The sequence below is a fragment of the Euphorbia lathyris genome, chromosome 8 (genome assembly GCF_963576675.1).
Source record: "Euphorbia lathyris chromosome 8, ddEupLath1.1, whole genome shotgun sequence".
In the NCBI taxonomy this organism is placed as follows: domain Eukaryota; kingdom Viridiplantae; phylum Streptophyta; class Magnoliopsida; order Malpighiales; family Euphorbiaceae; genus Euphorbia; species Euphorbia lathyris.
In genome coordinates this window covers 70,547,024-70,565,799 of record NC_088917.1, presented here as the reverse complement: position 1 = coordinate 70,565,799, position 18,776 = coordinate 70,547,024, and the positions used below count along the sequence as shown (strand labels likewise).

General features: G+C 39.5%; 1 long non-coding RNA gene across 1 annotated transcript; it reads right to left on the bottom strand.

Annotated features, from left to right (window-relative positions):
- Positions 1-129: 129 nt before the first annotated feature.
- LOC136203472 (uncharacterized) lies at positions 130-1,376 on the bottom strand. Its single transcript, XR_010674853.1, has 3 exons — positions 1,051-1,376; positions 884-935; positions 130-602 (listed from the first exon to the last, which is right to left on the bottom strand). It is a non-coding gene; the product is annotated as an uncharacterized lncRNA (long non-coding RNA).
- Between the last annotated feature and the right edge of the window lie 17,400 nt (positions 1,377-18,776).

The following is an 18,776-nucleotide window of genomic DNA, read 5'->3' as shown; positions in this document are numbered from 1 at the left end:
AATGCATTTCTTCCACTACTAAAACCGATCAAAAGAGCGGAATCTAACACTTTTTCGGTGATAAAATACTTGCTCCAGTCACCATAATTTTTGGTTAAAAAATAATAATAATGGTCTCAAAATCTTTCTTACAAAATAAGAAATTTAATGACATAATTTTCCTTTCAAAAAATGACCAAAATAAGAAATTAATAAAGAAACTAACGTAAAAGGAAAAAAATCAAAAGTCGCAGAACAGGAGAAAAAAAAAGGTTTAATACCTTCCAAGTCCTCTCGAGTTGTCTCAATACTGCAACTGACCCCCGAACTTAGATTTATGACAACTAATCTCCTCAACTTGTTTATTTGAAATAAATAAATAGAGAGAAAATTTACTATGCGCCAGGACCACCAGTGATGTGGTATGTCTAGCCATTCGACAAGTGTAAAAACAAATTAATACCTCATTTAAACTTAATTATAATAAATCTCATTATTAATCTAAAAACCTACAGCCCTTGTGCCGCCTCCACCTCCACCTCCTTGAATTGCTACCTTGATATTTTAAGGGATTTGTCCGGCTCCACCGCCTCAATTTTTTTCCAACTCAACCAGTACATGAGCTGCAAAAAAAAATTCTTGTTTCTTTTTTTTCAAATGTGCAGTAAAATAGTCCTCAACAAACAAAATTACAGTGCCATATAATTAATCTTGACAAAAGATTTTTTACCATTTGATAGTTAAATTTGTAAATGTTTATAAAGAATTTAGAATTAAGTTGAAGATAATAAAAGAGAATTTATCCTCTCAAACTGTTTGGAATATTCATCTAATTTGTTCTTTAATCCATTTGAAATCTTAATTTTTGTTCGAATGTGCAGGAGTTTTGGCTTGCTCACCATACCAGTAACTTCTTCATTAATGCACAAAAAAATCTCTGAACATCCAATCTGCTACTGCAAAATTAGGAAAAGAAATAACAGTTCAAAAATTGACGCACATATGAAACTATTCTCAATAAAACTAAAAATTAACTCCGATGTGAAACTAAAACAAGTGAAATAACAATACCCAAGAAGCTCCAGTGACAAATTCCATTCGGGTAAAATCAAATCTGAATCGGAGTAGTCGCCGGAACTTGCTTCTTCTACTTGTCTGGCCGCCCGTACATGGTTGAGGAGATGCCTCAAGGATGGAAGAGAAAAAGAAAAGACTAAATGGTGGCCACCAGTGGAGATTGAATAGACTATGATCAGTGTTGTTCTAAAAGACTTTTTTAAGTATTTTGAAAGACTTTTGGATGCAGATGAAAAGATAAAGAAAAGGGTAGGAGAAAGAAATGTGAAGGATGTTAGGAATTGTAAGAAGAAATGCAGGAACTTGGAATATATTGTGAAGCTTTGTGCCTTTATTGGTTAATTATCAAAAGAAAAAGAAGTGCCTATAAATAGGATAGTAAACTAAAAAAGCTAAAAACTCCCAACTAATGGAGAGGTATTTGAGGAACTACAGCTCAGGAAATCAATGAACAGATATTTAAAAAAATACAGTTGTTAAGAGACTAAGTCGGCTACTAAAATGATTTAATCAGATTTGAATTAATTCTCAACATATTCCCTTAATTCAAACCTACAAACTCTAAGTCGAGACCTGAAATAAACATGCTTGTCACGAGGAAGAGACTTAGTGAGGATGTCTGCAACTTGATGCTCTGTGTTGCAATAAAATAAACCAATTTGCTCTTCAGCTACAAGATCTCTGATGAAGTGAACACAAAGGCTTATATGCTTGGTTCTACTGTGGAAAACTGGATTTTTAGTCATGAAAATTGCTACTTTATTATCATAGAAAATCTGAGTTGCTTCCCTTTGTTCACGACCAAGTTCTTCAAGAATTCTTCTCATCCATACAGCTTGACATGCTACTGAAGTTGCAGCTACATATTCACTTTCTGAAGATGGCAAAGCTGTTGTTGGTTGTTTTTTTGAGCTCCATTAGATGGCACCTGAACCAAGATTGAATGTATAGCCTGTTGTACTCTTCTGATCATCCAAACACCCAGCCCAATCGCTGTCAGTAAAGCCAGTCAATTTGAAATTAACAACATGACTATACCATAAGCCAAAATCAAGTGATCCAGCAATATAGCACATGACTCTTTTCACTGCTCCAAGATGATGTTTTGATGGAGAATGCATGACCCTAGAAATTACTCCCATCGAATGAGCAATATCTGGTCGAGTATGAGTTAGATATATCAAACCTCCTACCAAGCTTCTAAAATATCTTGCATCAGCTGGTTCAGTCCCATTTTCAAGATGCAATTTCTCATTCAAATTCATTGGTGTAGCAGCAACTTTACAATTGAGCATGTTAAATCTATTGAAAAGATCAGTAGCATATTTCTTTTGATGAACAAAAATCCCATCAGCAGCTTGTATCACTTCCAAACCAAGAAAATAATGTAATTCACCCAAATCTGACATCTCAAATTTGTTCTTCATGCAAACTTTAAATTCTTCAATTAAGGAAGAAGAACCCATATAGATAATATCATCTACATAAAGGCAAACAATGAGAAATTTTTTACCATCTTTCTTCAAATAAAGTGTAGGCTCATTCTTGCTTCTTTCAAACTCATTCTCTTGGAAATAAGAATCAATCTTGTTGTACCATGCACGTGGGGCTTGCTTTAAGCCATAAAGAGCTTTCTTCAACCTATACACCTTTTCTTCTTCCCCTTGAACAACAAAGCCTTCCGATTGGGCTACATAAACTTCTTCTTCTAACTCACCAATTAAAAAAGCAGACTTAACATCAAATTGATAAATAGTTAATATGAGTTAAGCAGCCAAGGCTAGAAGAGTTTTTACCGTTTCAAAACGTGCAACAGGAGAAAAAATGTCTTCATAGTCGATACCTTGTTGCTGTGAGTATCCCTTGACCACGAGTCTCGCCTTATGTTTTTTCATTTCTCCATCAGAGTTGTACTTAGTTATGAACACCCACTTGACTCCAATGGCCTTTTCCCCTTCCGGCAGCTTCACCAATTCCCAGGTTGCATTTTTCTTAATTGCCTCCAGTTCTTCCTTCATTGCTTTGCACCATTCTTCTTTATCTATAACTTCTCCAAAGTTTGTCGGGTCATCAACCGATAAGGCTTGTGGAGCCTCATAAATGTCTTTCAATAATCTGGATTTTCTTGGTGGAGTTTCTTCATCTAATGAGTTATTACTGCTTGATTGGGAGGATGTGGAATTTGTTGAGGCTGAATGAATGGAGCTTGTTGAGGCTGAATTGATGGAATCACTTGATGAGTTGCTGCTGTTAGAGGATATGGAGGTTGTTGAAGTTGAACTGACAAGTCAAGATGTGTTCTGTGGAGCTTCATTTTCAACTACAACAACCTCAACGCCATTTGATTCTTCATTCCATACCCATCTTTCCTCTTCATCAAACACAACATTCCTGCTAATAATCACTTTGCCACTAATCGGGTTATATAGCCTATATGCTTTAGATTGATCACAGTAACCAACAAAAATGCCTTTTGCTGATTTATCATCGAGTTTACTACGATTATAAGAATCAATTAAAGCATAGGCAATACAACCAAATATACGTAAGTGGCTTACCGAAGGCCTTCTTCCTCTCCAAGCTTCATATGAAATTTGATTTAGGACAGCTTTTGTTGGAGATAAATTTAGTAGATAGACTGTTGTGGCTACTGCTTCTGCCCAAAAAACATTTGGAAGATTTTTTGCTGTCACCATGCTTCTTGCCATTTCTACACCATGCGGTTCTTGCGTCCGGCCACACCGTTTTGTTATGGTGTATAAGGTGCTATCAATTCCCTGTGAATGCCATTTTCTTCATAAAATACAGAGAATTCTTTAGATAAAAACTCACCACCTCTGTTAGTTCGAAGCGCCTTAATGAGTGTGCCACTTTGCTTCTCGACATAGGCCTTAAACTTCTTGAAATTAGAGAATGTTTTTGACTTGTTCTTGAAAGTACACCCAACTCATGCGGTTGTAATCATTAGTAAGAAGAAAAAAATATCGACTCCCGCTAAATGATGCAGTTTTCATTGGATCACATAAATCTGCATGCACTAATTCAAGAGTTTTAGACGCCCTCCAAGACTTGTCTACAGGAAAATGGCGTTTGCTTTGCTTTCCATAGACACAGCCCTCATATAATTCAAATGAATCAATTTGAGGCAGCCCATTCACCATTTCTTTTTCTCTCAACAATTTCAGCCCCTTGACATTTAAATGCCCATATCTCAAGTGCCAAAGTGTGGATTCATTGTTTTCTTTGACAGCAAGAGCATGACACTCTACACTAGAAATAACAAGAGGAAATAATTTTTTTATAGTCATAGAAACATTAGCTACAACATGACCAGATTTTTTTTCTTTAATTACACATGAATTATCATCAAACAAAAGAGAAAAACCGCTCCCCATTAACTGCCCAACACTCAACAAATTATGTGACAAAGAAGGAATGAAATAAACATCATATAGAAACTTGACATTACCATGCCCATTGTGTTGGTCCCGTGTGATTAGTTCCAATGGGGGGGTTAGGAACTAATGTACCTTTTTCGTTTAATTATGCTGACTTAATCAATTCTTTAAGTTACTTAACTTAGTTTAGGTCAGCACGGCCGAGAGATGTAAGACAGCTTTAGTCAGATGCTGACTATAACTGTTTTACTTGTGAGTTGGGAATTAACACTTGAGGTCAGCTTCCAACTCAGCACCAAGATTACTCAGTGTCAGCTTTTACAATTTATATCCTGAGCAATTTAATCAAGCAACACACATATAGATATATTGAGAGAGAGTTAGAAATTACTCAGCACGACTTATCCTGGTTCGGCCTCTCCGCCTATGTCCAGTCCCTAGAGTCCCTCCGGGCTTTTTCAATCCAATACTGAGCTCTTTAAAGGTAGAGCACAAATCGTTTACAAGGCAGTTGAATATACAAAAGTACCTTCCTCTATTCGTCTACTCAACTCCTACTAAGTGCTATAACCGAACACCTAGATTTCTCTACCGCTGAGTACTTAAAACCGAGTACTCAGCACAACTCTCTCAATTTTACAATTGATACAAACTTGTTCTTTCTAGATGAAGAACACTTTAGATGATTACAAAATCAATCTAGCTTTTACACAGAGATAGAAATTTGGTGTAAGATCTTTTTCTTGTTTGAGTGTGCTTTTTATGTATATGCTATTTTTCTCTTTTTGTATTTCGGCAATCGGCTAAAGAATGAACTTGTCCCTTTATAGTTGAAATCTGAAGTCTCAATCATTTGAATTTGGATCTATCCATTGAATACAAACGGCTCTTTCTTGCGTCATTATTCTGGTCAGCTTCAGATTTGCAGGCCAATCCTGTTGTCTGAAATTATCAGGCGTCAGGCTTGTCTTCTTCCCACAGGTGCGTCTTCTAGTGCCAGTTCGTCTTTTAGCTAACGGACAGTTGACCCATGCATCTCGAAATTGACTCTATGCGTAATTCCAAGGCTTCTGTTATTGGTGCAGACAGATGTCGGATCTTGTCTTTTAGCAAACGGATCAATCATGTTGTCCTGACGAATACTCAACTTGACTTTATTGACGTTGCTTTTGTTCTTTGCTTCTGAGTCATATTCTTACTCAGCTTCCGTGGTCAGCTTCGTCTGCAAGCTTTAAGGTTAGAGGAAGACTTCTCTACTTTGATACTGAGTTGCGTTCCACTCAGCTTCTTTGGACAGCTTCATCTTTAAGCATTTGTTCTGAAGACGACTTTTCTTCTGTTATACTGAGTTGCACTCCACTCAGCTTGTGCTATGTTCTCATGTTGACTTCGTCTTGTCTTACTTTTTATTTCTGTTTGCATTTATACTTATACTCAACATTGAACAAACATATTAGTACAATTAAATCAAAGCACTTAAATTTAATTGCCTCTTAATCATGGATTAACTTAAATCATTTTGTCAAATCAAAATCATGTGGAAAGGTGTTTCAACAAACTCCCCCATTTTGATGTTGGCAAAATATTTAATTATGGAACTCAGCATTGAGATTCCCCATGATTGAAATTCTTTTTATACTTCTGAGGTTACTCCCCCGTAAGGGTTGCATCTATTGACTTAAATTAACTCTAAACCTTCTAAGATTTAATCGAGTAAAATTAAGACATGCCTATACTGACTAAGTTCAATTCTAGACCTTCCAAGATCTAATTCAGATGAGCCCAGGTCAGCTTTCAGAAGAGTTCAATTCTTGAAACATATTTTACTCAGTTTGATACATAGTCAGTTTTAGGTATCAGAGTTATGAACGGATGTATCAGAGCAAATGTGTACTGAGTATGTTCCATTTTAATTTTGTTTGTTTGTTCATTTAAGACAGATCAGCACAAAGCACAATAAGTAAGTAAGCATCACATAAGATTTGTCAATTTTGAATAAAAGATGCATAAATATATATAGATGGTCAGCATTAACAAAATAGAATACGCCAGATAAAAATTACAAGTGAAAAACTAAGGCTAGCCAATCTATTTCTTCCTATTGACTTGAGCTTGGTTAGCTAGCCCTTTGCCTTTGGCGTTTCTTTGTTGCTGACTTTGAGTTGCGGAACCAGATGCCTCCCCTATTTTCTGCTGAGTTCCAGCAGCTTGCATTTCTTTCTCCCCCATTTTGCCATCATCAGAAGAGGGAGGAATAAATGTCTCGCGAAGAACAACACGATTTAGTTTGGCTGAGTATGCTTGGAGTTGACTTGTACTCTCCCGAAGACCGTCGAAGACAGCCATGCCATCGTCTAGAGTGGCAGCAGGGATCCTAATGTTAGCACTCAGCATGCTCAAGAGATACTCCTGTGATTTCCCGATCCAAGTTATGGATTCTGACAGCTTGGCATATGATTGATGGTACATTTTGAGCAACGCAGAATCATAGAACTGACGTTGAGCGTTTGTATGCCGGACATGTTTAAGTGTGGCTTGAGAATACTGTAGAATCTTATTTGTTTTTACTTGGTCAGTATCCATTTCTTCTTTACTCAAGTTGAGTAGGCGAACAGCTTCACTAATTTGCTCAATGGAACACATGGAGGAGGAGGAGACTAATTCACGAGTCCCGGTTAGCTCAGAACTTAGCTGGGTAAAGAGTTGATGAACCTTAGCAGAGGTTGCATAGATTGAGTTCGCAGCTGACAAAGTGTTGAGTTGGCCCTGGATAGCATTCATATGATGGACCATTGTCAGCTGGAGTTCAGCCAGCTTCACGATAGATTCTTGTTTGGGTTGTTGAGATTGAAAAGATGTCATCACACTCAGTAAGTCCTTGAGACCCTTGATTTCGGTCAAAAGCTGAGTGACAAAAGAGAGTTGAGTTGGCTCAACATTGACAGACCCAGCAGCATCGGCATTAGAGTGATGAATTTCCTAAAGTAATGCTTGAGCTGAGTTAATGATTCTTCGTCCAGACTCAGTAGCATGCAGGTAAGCATAAGATTCATCATGTTGTGGTTCAGAAGCTGGAAAGGGAACAGGACCGGATGGAGGAGGAGTATTATGCTGTCCAGACTTGGATGTGCAAGCATGGTCAGCAGCTGGGCTTTTATTCAGATCACCAGTAGGAACTGACTGGTTTTCATTCTGCGTTGAAGAATTTGGAAGAGGTGGATCGGCAGAGATATTGACCTGTTCAGAGTCAGCCTGAAGTTGAGTAGTTTCAGAAGATTGAGGTAATGCAGTGCTGACTTGAGCAGGATTTTCCTTTGCTAACTCATTGTGTTGAGCAGCAGGAACTTCGAGCACTTGCTCGGCAGAAACAGGACCTTTTGAAGCTTTGGGGTCGGCTTGTTCCTCAGCCTGAGAAACAAAGGCTTGCTTTTTCTTGATTTGGTCCAAGGTTGGTTCAATGACGGTGTTGAAGAACTGAAACTGGAGTGTGGTAAGGTCAGAGATTGGTTCCCTTAGCGGAGAATCGTCCAGAAGATCAATAACTGGAGTTTTCTGAGCCTTTCGCTTAAGTCGTTTGCCAGTGCTGTCCTTTTTGTTTGGAGGTGAGGGATCAGCCGGAATAGAGTCAAGAGACTCAGAAGAGGAGTTCAGCCCAATGTCAGTATTGAGATCTCCCACAACTTTGTCTTTCTTTGTGGACTCAGCATCAACTGTCTTACTTGGCACAGTTGGATTCTCATCCTGCTCAGCATCAACTGTTTGGTTTTGCTCAGCATCACCATCCTTACATGGCTCAACATGATCTGACTTTTCAAACTGACCTTCATTATTACCCAGTTCTTCTTCTTGGTCAGCAGGAGGTTTCTCAAGATTGATATCTTGACTTCTCACAAAGTGTGAGTCTTCAGAAATTACACGGTCAAGAGGTAGTGCATCGATCGGTTTTAACCCAGAAGTTTTCTTCTTCTTCTACAAGGGTTGTTCGGGGGTTTCCTCACTTTCTTCCTCAGTCTCTACTGGCCTTTTCTGTTTTTCTGCTGACGCAGGTTCCTCCTGACCTTGCTCAGTATCAACTTTCTTCCCACGTGATACAAACCGGATTTTCTTTGGAGCTGAGTTAATATCTTTGGAAGAGGTTTGGTCAGCTTTTCTCTTTTTATCCTGCCTAGTGCGATCAGCAGGTTCCTTGCTTACCACCACAGTCTTTCCTTTCTTGGTTGGCATAGCTTATGCTCCTTCCTCAGCATTAACTTCTTCCACATTCTCCTCAATGACCCCCTTTCCTTTCTTAGACTTGAGGGGTTGGTTGTATGCTAACCCAAACAGTAGTGCCGCTGTGATTTCAGTACCCCATGACTCAGCTTCACCAACCGTGCTGACCTGATGGTCTTCAAGAATTCTTGTGATGAGGGAGCCCATTCTGAGTTTCCCAGTACTCCGTTGGAATGCACCGACGAGAAAGACGGGCATATTGAGTGGTTGGTAGGTCAGCATGTGCCAGATAAAGTTTTGCTCGAAATTGGAGGCTGATGAGGCGGAGTTGACCTTAGGAAATATGAAGTTGGTCAGGATGTAATAAGCCATTTTTTGATTTTGACCCGTACACGTGCTGGCAATTTTTACTTTGTGGTCCTTCGGCTTACAGAACTCAACGGGATAGTCAAGTTTGGCATTTGTGGTTCTGAATTCTTTACCTTTGTTCGGCAGCTTTAGCAAGGTTGCTAGATAAGATGGAGTTATTGTGATGACCTTGCCCGTGACCTTGGTGACTAGATGGTCAGCGTTGTCCTTATCCACTCTGAGATTCGAATAGAATTCCCTTACTAACCGGAGGTAAGTTTTACTGGACAGAGAAAAGAATTCTAACCACCCGTTTTTAGAGATCCATTCACATAACGGTTTTTCAACTGTTACAAAACTTGGGGAGAACCACCGGCAGCAAAGTACTTCACAATTCTGTACGTTGTTGTAAACCTGAAGAAATACATTTTCCTTAGGTTGTTTCTTTTTCTGTTGTTTCTTCGACGAAGTTGCTTAGTCAGCTTGAGGATCTTTACTGGAGATGCTGACCTTAGTTTGGTCATGTTGACCATGACCTTGAGACTCACTAGAAGTCTCTACGTATTCCTGCTGAGAAGGAGACGGAGGATTTTCATCGGAGCGATTTTGGTCGTAATCGCCACCGGAGATGTTTTGAGAATCAGACATGATTTTCCCAAGGATTTTAGAGAGATTTTGGGATTCAAGAGAGAGAGAGAGATTGAATGCCAGAAATTTTGAATGTAAAGAGGTATGAGTGGGAATCCGTCCACTATTTATAAAAATGCCAAGTTGATCTTATACGTTGAAGTAGCGGTTGGACCTCGAGATGATCAATCGATAATTAGTCTGGCATTTATGACACAATCGGTGCATGTGTTTTCTAATTATGGCGCTTACGTCATCCTAGGTGGCTATTTAATACGCGTGCTAGCATTAATTGTGCAACGGAGTTACTCAGTATCAAGAATTCTAAATGTTTGATATTCTGAGTAGTCAGTTTTACGTGGAAGAATTTCGTTATGCTTAGTAACTCAGCTTATGTTGATCACTTAGTATTTATGTCTACTCAGCATAGGGTGATATATTTCATATTTAGCTCAGCATGCAATAGTTACAAACTTAGCACAAATCACTCAGCATGTTAATCACTCAACATTCAATTTAAGCATAGAATTTTATTGAAGAGGATTAGACATACCAATAGCTTCCCTTAGTATGTTAAATTGCTCACGAGCCAGAGGCTTTGTGAAGATATCCGTAAGCTGTTCATCTATGGGAACGTAGGTCAGCTTGATCTCACTCTTGAGTACATGATCCCTTATGAAGTGATGCCTTATGCTGACATGCTTCATCCTGCTATGTTGGATTGGAGTTTTGGATAAGTCAATGGCACTCTTGTTGTCACATTTGACTTCTATTGTTTCTGTTTTTACACCATAATCCTCAAGCTGTTGCTTTATCCACAAGACTTGAGCCACACAGCTTCCAGCAGCAATATACTCAGCTTCAGTTGTTGACTAGGCCACCGATGATTGCTTCTTGCTGAACCAAGATACTAGACAGCTTCCAAGGAAGTGACACCCTCCTGAAGTACTCTTACGCTCTAGCTTATCTCGTCCATAGTCAGTATTAGTGTATCCAATGAGTGTGAAGTCATTTGTATTTGGATACCATAAACCTGCATTAACTGAGCTCTGCAAATATCTGAAAATTCTTTTTACAGCTATAAGGTGAGATTCCCTAGGGTCAGCTTGATATCTTGCGCAATAACATACTGAGTACTGAATGTCAGGTCTACTAGCAGTAAGATAAAGTAGAGAGCCAATCATACCTCGATATAGTTTGCTATCTACTGACTTACCTTTCTCATCAGCACAAAGGACAGTTCAGTACCCATTGGGGTAGATATGGGCTTGCATTCTTCCATATCGAATTTCTTTAACATTTCTTTGGCGTACTTAGACTGACTAATAAAGATGCCATTCTTCCCTTGATTGATTTAAAGTCCAAGGAAGAAGTTGAGTTCTCCCATCATTGACATCTCGAACTCAGTTTGCATCTGTTTACTAAATTCTTTGCACATAGATTCGTCAGTGGCACCAAAGATTATATCATCTACGTAAATTTGTGCGAGCAGGGTATTTTTACCGTTTTTCTTAATGAACAAGGTTGTGTCAGCTTTGCCTCTGACATAGTTCCTGGTCAGCAGGAAATTGGTCAACCTCTCATACCAAGCACGTGGTGCTTGTTTTAGGCCGTACAGGGCCTTCTTGAGTTTATAAACGTGGTTTGGAAATTTTGAATCTTCAAACCCTGGAGGCTGACTAACATATACCTCTTCGTTTATAAATCCATTAAGAAAAGCACTTTTGACATCCATTTGATATAGTTTGAAGTTCATAAAATTAGCATATGCACATAGTATACGTATAGCCTCTAACCTAGCAACGGGAGCAAAGGTCTCACCACAGTCAATGCCCTCTTGCTGACTATAGCTTGGGCTACAAATCGGGCTTTGTTTCTGACTACATTGCCTTACTCATCTAATTTGTTTCTAAAGACCCACTTAGTTTCTATGGTCTTTTGATTCCTAGGTTTTGGTACTAAATCCCATACCTCATTTCTTTTGAACTGATCAAGCTCCTCTTGCATAGCGTTGATCCAGTGTTTATCGTGCTCAGCATCGGTGAAGTTCTTTGGTTCATAGACTGAGACGAACGCAACATTGCTGAGATATTTTTTAAGCTGATCTCTCGTCATCAGCTTGTTTTCAGCAGCATCAAGAATGGACTTTTCCGAGTGTCCTCTTGGAATTTTGACTTCTTTAGGTAATGTTGAGTTGTCTAGAATAGGTGCTTCTACAATATCTGCAGGAGTAGATTGGTCAGCAAAGGTAATTTCGGGTTCGTGTTTACCTTTGATTAGCCCTTGTGGTGACGACTCAGCGGCTCCATTTTGGTCAGCGGAAGCTGAGCTTGGGTCATCTTTGGCAGATGATAGGGGTCAAAAACCCCTATCTTTGGGTACGGTTTTAGGACGGGTTTTAGCGTTATTTAGTTAATAAGCGAGCAATTCTCGTATTTAAATGCTTTTGAGTGAGTTAGTTAGAAATTGGAAATGTTTTATTTACTTTTCGTTGTTTAGGCTCGTTTTATGATCAATTTAGGCAAATACGACCAAAATGGCATGCATATTATAAATCCGTTATCTTTTGAAGCTAATTGATCCATCAAAAGTCGCACCAAACGAAGCGTTTGCTCAAATAAGCGATTAGCGGGTCAATTTAGCCTTTGGACTAATGTTATCTGGAGTTTTTGTGCATGCGCAGGGATAAGTTCGGGCGAAAAACACATTGTTGGCGTTCGGGAACCGCGCGGGGGCGTATCGGGCAAGACTGCTCGATGAACTGGCCTATTTTAGGCCAGCTCGCCGAGCAGGCTGTGCCTGCTCGCCGAGCAGCTCGCCCTGCTCGGCGAGCAGACCTGTGGGAATTGGTTAAAAAGACCAATTCCGCCCCCACGACGCCACGATGGACCCCACGACTTCCTACCTGCATAAGGACACGAAATAGGTCATCAAAAGGGCCCGAGCCACGCCTATAAATAGGATTTTTCCAATGTAAATTAGTATCTTTCATTATTTGTAAATTACTTTAGCTTTCCCCTTGAATTTCCTCTCCATCTCCTCCATCTTCTTCGACCTCCATTGAAGCTCCTTCAAAGCTGTTCTCGAGGAATATTCAAGGTCCGTCCTTAAGACCTAGGAAGCCGATTGCAGAGTAGACATGTTCCTTGAAAGGGATTTTCGTATCTCCTTTTACTTTACTTTGTTTGTACTCTTTGATACAATCTATGAATCCTAGGCTAATTGTATCATGTGACATTATTCTTCATCTTTAATAATACTTTAGCTCTTATTTTGTTCTATGCTTATTGATTTAATCTTTGTCTTACGCTTTATTCAATTGGTTTAACTCATTCAAAAGCCCCAAAATCGAGTAGGCACATATTGTGAGCTGAATCTGACCTAGTCAGAGCCTAGGAGATTGACGACCTCTTAGTTGATTAAGCCCAAATTGCTGAGCCTTAGACCTAGTTTCAGCCTTGCAAGGGAATCACGCACTAGGAACTTCAGGAGGGTAAGTAGGGTTAATCGCCTTGAATACAAGTGACTTAGATTAGGTTTTTAATCAATAGACCTAATAACCTAACTTCATTATTATCGTTCATACCATATTCCTTCGGGTAATTGCATTAGTAAAAGATCAATTAGGAGTAGTTTAACTTAATTAGGCATAGATTAACTTAGTTAGAACTAGTATAACTTAGCTAGGAGTAGCGTAATTCAACCTATGAGTAGATTAATTTAAACAAACAAACTCAAAACCCCCTAAGCCTAGATAACACCTGAGACCAAGTAATTCGATACTTGTGGTAAATAAGTCATGTGGATTCGATACCTGGACTTTCCAAATTTATTACTTGATAACGACGGGATACACTTATCCCTTAGTGAGTCTTGCGGTGCGACTGCCATGAGGCGCATCAGCAGACTGAGTTATCTTTCCTGCAGGGTCAGTTTCGTCGAACTCAATATGTACAGACTCTTCTACAACCTGAGTTCGTTTATTATACATCCTATATGCTTTACTGTTAGTTGAGTACCCAAGAAAGATCGCTTCTTCAGCTTTAGCATCAAATTTAGCAAGGTTTTCTTTTGTGTTGAGTATAAAACATTTACACCCAAAGGCACGAAAGTAGCCAATGTTGGGCTTTCGTCCTTTCCAAAGTTCATAAGGGGTTTTCTTGAGTATAGGTCTAACTAAAGCCTTATTTAGTATATAGCATGCTGTGTGGACAGCTTCACCCCAGAAATACTTTGGAAGCCTATTTTCACTCAGCATTGTCCTAGCAATTTCGACTATTGTTCTGTTCTTCCTTTCAACAACCCCATTTTGTTGAGGAGTCCTAGGAGCAGAAAAATTATGGTCAATGCCACTGACTTCACAGAATTCGTCAAACTGTTGGTTTTTGAATTCTCCGCCATTATCACTTCTAATATGAGCTACTCTTAGGTCTTTGTCAGTTTCAAGTCTTTTGACTAATGTGGAAAACATCTCAAATGTTTCATCCTTGCTACTCAGCAAGATGATCCAAGTATACCTAGAGAAATCGTCTACAATGACTAAGGAAAACTTCTTACTGCCCAAGCTGAGTGGCTGGACAGGTCCGAAAAGGTCCAAATGTAGTAATTCCAATGGGCGCTTGGTTGAGACAACATTTTTACTTTGAAAAGACTTTTTCGTTTGTTTACCTTGCTGACAAGCATTACATAACTGATCTTTCTCAAATCTAAGTTTGGGCAATCCCTCAACTAATTACTTTCTTGCTAGTTTGGCAAGGAGGTCCATGCTTACATGACCAAGTCTCTTGTGCCATAGCCAGGAGTTGTCCTCCTTTGACACTAAGCATATATTTTTTGGAAAATTCTTTTCTAAACTCAACATGTATACATTGTCAACACGAGGGGCAGTTAAAATTAAATTGTTTGTTTTTCCCTCGAGTATCTGACACTCAGTGGCGTCAAATACAACCTTTCGACCGCTGTCACACAGCTGAGCTACGCTCAATAGGTTATATTTGAGACCCCTGACTAAAGAGACTGACTCAATAGTAGGGTTACCTCCGATAGTACCTGAACCGACTATCTTACCCTTTTTATTGTCTCCGAAGCTTACACTTCCACCTCGTTTACGCTCAAGTGTGATGAATTGAGTTTCATCACCAGTCATGTGCCTAGAGCATGCGCTGTCAATATACCAAAGCTTTGACTTCTCCACGCACCTCAGGCTCACCTACATTTTGAATCATTCATCTTTAGGTACCCAATTCTTTTTGGGTCCTCGTTGGTTAGCATAGACAGGTGCTACATCATATTTTAATTTGTGACGACATATATTTATTGTGTGGCCAGCTTTACCACAGAAGTCATAATATGTCACCCTTGGAGAGTGATTTTGTTTCTGGTCAGCACGATTGTGCTGAGCATGCCAACATACCTTAGTGGTATGGCCTTTCTTTCTGCAGAAGTCACATTGGACATTCCGCTGAGTATACCAACACACATCTGTGGTGTGTCCTCTTTTCCCACAACAGTTACACTAAGTGAACCGTTTATGCTGACCAGTACCTTGGTACTCAGCATTGGGATAGAACCTTTTCTTTGCCGATTTACTCAGCTGGTTCTGTATGGTTGTGATGTCCTTTCTCAGTTTCTTTGACTCAGTTTGGACTTCCGAGACAAAACCATGCATGACTTTTAGATTTTCATCTTGCCTGGTGTTGTCTTGGAGAAGATATCGGAGGTCACTCAGTTTGACCTCTTCAATCTCATCACATCACCTGCTGAGTGCATTTATTTTCTTGTTACACTTTTTAGTCAGTGTGTATAAGTCACTCAGAGCGTTAACCATCTCATTTCTAAGCAGTAGTAAGGATGTTACCTCATTGGAGTGGTCTTCTTGATCAGTGTCATCAGAGAGGTCAGCTTGCTCAGACTGGCAGTGGTCAGCAGCATCGTCGGCCATGAAGCATATATTTGCTGTCTTATTTGCATCAGCTTCAGATGAGGTTGACTCATCACTGTCACTCCACGTGGCCACCATAGCTTTTCTGCTACCTTTCTTTTCTTTCTTTAAGTTAGGGCAGCTTGACTTAATGTGCCCAGTTTGATGGCACTCAAAACACGTGACAGGCTTGGAGCTGTCCTTTTTGTATTTGTCACTGGACTCAGCTTTGTACCTATCGCCTCTTTTGTATGGCCTCTTGCTGTTCTTGTCATTCTTTCTGAACAGCTTCTTCATCTTTCTTGTGAACATGGCCATCTCCTCATCATCTGATGAGTCAGCTTCGGTTGAGTCAGCTTTCATGACCAGTGATTTCTGCTTCTTGTCCTCTGACTTTTCTTTAGCTTCAAAATTTTTCATAGAGATCTCATGGGTCAGCAGAGATCCGATCAGCTCGTCGTATTTGTACGTGGTCAAGTCTTGAGCTTCCTCCGCAGCTGTCTTCTTAGCTTGCCAGCTCTTAGGGAGACTTCTTAGGATTTTCTTCACATGCTCCTCTTCTGTGAAGTTCTTTCCAAGTCTCTTAAGCTCATTTATAATATTGGTGAACCTTGAGTTCATCTCCGAGATGTCTTCGTTTTCATTCATCTCGAACAGTTCGTATAATCTCATATGTTGGTTCACTTTGGACTCCTTGACCTTGCTTGTGCCTTCATAGGTCACTTCGAGCTTCTTCCATATTTCATGTGCTGACTCGCAACCTGAAATCTTATTGTATTCTACAGCATCTAGCGCACAGTGAAGCATATTGATAGCCGAAGCATTGTTTTGTAATTTTTTAAGGTCATCTTCTGACCACTCAGTTTCACTATTGACAACCTTTTCGTTGTCAACAGTTTTGTAAGGCACATATGGGCCTTGAACTATTGCAAGCCACGCACTCATGTTTGTAGCTTGAATAAAGTTCTTCATCCTGTTTTTCCAAAATGTATAATTTGATCCGAAAAACAAGGGTGGCCGACTAATTGATAATCCCTCGGGGAGTATCTGTGTTGTTTGATTTCCTGGAAGGAAACGAGTGTTGTTCTCAGCCATTTATCGGGATCAGCTCAAGATAGTTATATCTTTGAGTAGTGAGCTATTTGGCTCTGATACCACTTGTTGGTCCCGTGTGATTAGTTCCAAGGGGGGGTTAGGAACTAATGTACCTTTTTCGTTTAATTATGCTGACTTAATCAATTCTTTAAGTTACTTAACTTGGTTTAGGTCAGCACGGCCGAGAGATGTAAGACAGCTTTAGTCAGATGCTGACTATAACTGTTTTACTTGTGAGTTGGGAATTAACACTTGAGGTCAGCTTCCAACTCAGCACCAAGATTACTCAGTGTCAGCTTTTACAATTTATATCCTGAGCAATTTAATCAAGCAACACACATATAGATATATTGAGAGAGAGTTAGAAATTACTCATCACGACTTATCCTGGTTTGGCCTCTCCGCCTACGTCCAGTCCCCAGAGTCCCTCCGGGATTTTTCAATCCAATACTGAGCTCTTTAAAGGTAGAGCACAAACCGTTTACAAGGCAGTTGAATATGCAAGAGTACCTTCCTCTATTCGTCTACTCAACTCCTACTAAGTGCTATAACCGAACACCTAGATTTCTCTACCGCTGAGTACTTAAAACCGAGTACTCAGCACAACTCTCTCAATTTTACAATTGATACAAACTTGTTCTTTCTAGATGAAGAACACTTTAGATGATTACAAAATCAATCTAGCTTTTACACAGAGATAGAAATTTGGTGTAAGATCTTTTTCTTGTTTGAGTGTGCTTTTTATGTATATGCTATTTTTCTCTTTTTGTATTTCGGCAATCGGCTAAAGAATGAACTTGTCCCTTTATAGTTGAAATCTGAAGTCTCAATCATTTGAATCTGGATCTATCCGTTGAATACAAATGGCTCTTTCTTGCATCATTATTTTGGTCAGCTTCAGATTTGCAGGCCAATCCTGTCGTCTGAAATTAGCAGGCGTCAGACTTGTCTTCTTCCCGTAGGTGCATCTTCTAGTGCCAGTTCGTCTTTTAGCTAACGGACAGTTGACCCATGCATCTCAAAATTGACTCTGTGTGTAATTCCAAGGCTTCTGTTATTGGTGCAGACAGATGTCGGATCTTGTCTTTTAGCAAACAGATCAATCATGTTGTCCTGACGAATACTCAGCTTGACTTTATTGACGTTGCTTTTGTTCTTTGCTTCTGAGTGATATTCTTACTCAGCTTCTGTGGTCAGCTTCGTCTGCAAGCTTTAAGGTTAGAGGAAGACTTCTCTACTTTGATACTGAGTTGCGTTCCACTCAGCTTCTTTGGTTAGCTTCATCTTTAAGCGTTTGTTCTGAAGACGACTTTTCTTCTGTTATACTGAGGTGCACTCCACTCAGCTTGTGCTATGTTCTCATGCTGACTTCGTCCTGTCTTACTTTTTATTTCTGTTTGCATTTATACTTATACTCAACATTGAACAAACATATTAGTACAATTAAATCAAAGCACTTAAATTTAATTGCCTCTTAATCATGGATTAACTTAAATCATTTTGTCAAATCAAAATCATGTGGAAAGGTGTTTCAACACATTGTTTATTGCCACAGTTCTTTTTCCTTCAACTTGCATCTGCTTATTGTCACCAATTCTCACCTTCAACTTGTAGGAATCATCAAACTCCTTGTATAAAGACTTTTCGTTAGTCATGTGATTGGAACACCCACTATCAAGGCACCAAATATCACTCATGATCTTTGTATCATCATGATAGGCCATGAACAACTTGGCCTCCTCCTCCTCTTCTTCCTGCTCTTCTTGAATAGCATAACTTATATGCCTTTCTCAATCTCTTTTCCAACATTCAGCTTGAACATGCCTATATTGTTGGCAATAGTAACATTGAATATTGCTTCTGTTGTTTTCACGTCCTCTGCCTCGGCCACCTCTTCCACGATAACCTCCTCTTCCACGTCCTCTGCTGGACATCTCCCCTTTCATATGAAAGGCCTTTTCTTCATCTGGTTCATATTTCTTCAGTCTCGCCTCATGGGATTGTAGAGATCCCATTAGTTCATCAAATGTGTAAGTTGTCAAGTCTTTAGATTCCTCTATTGCTGCCACTATATGATTGTTGTCCTTCGAACAGACTCTACCAAGTGCACTAGATACAAG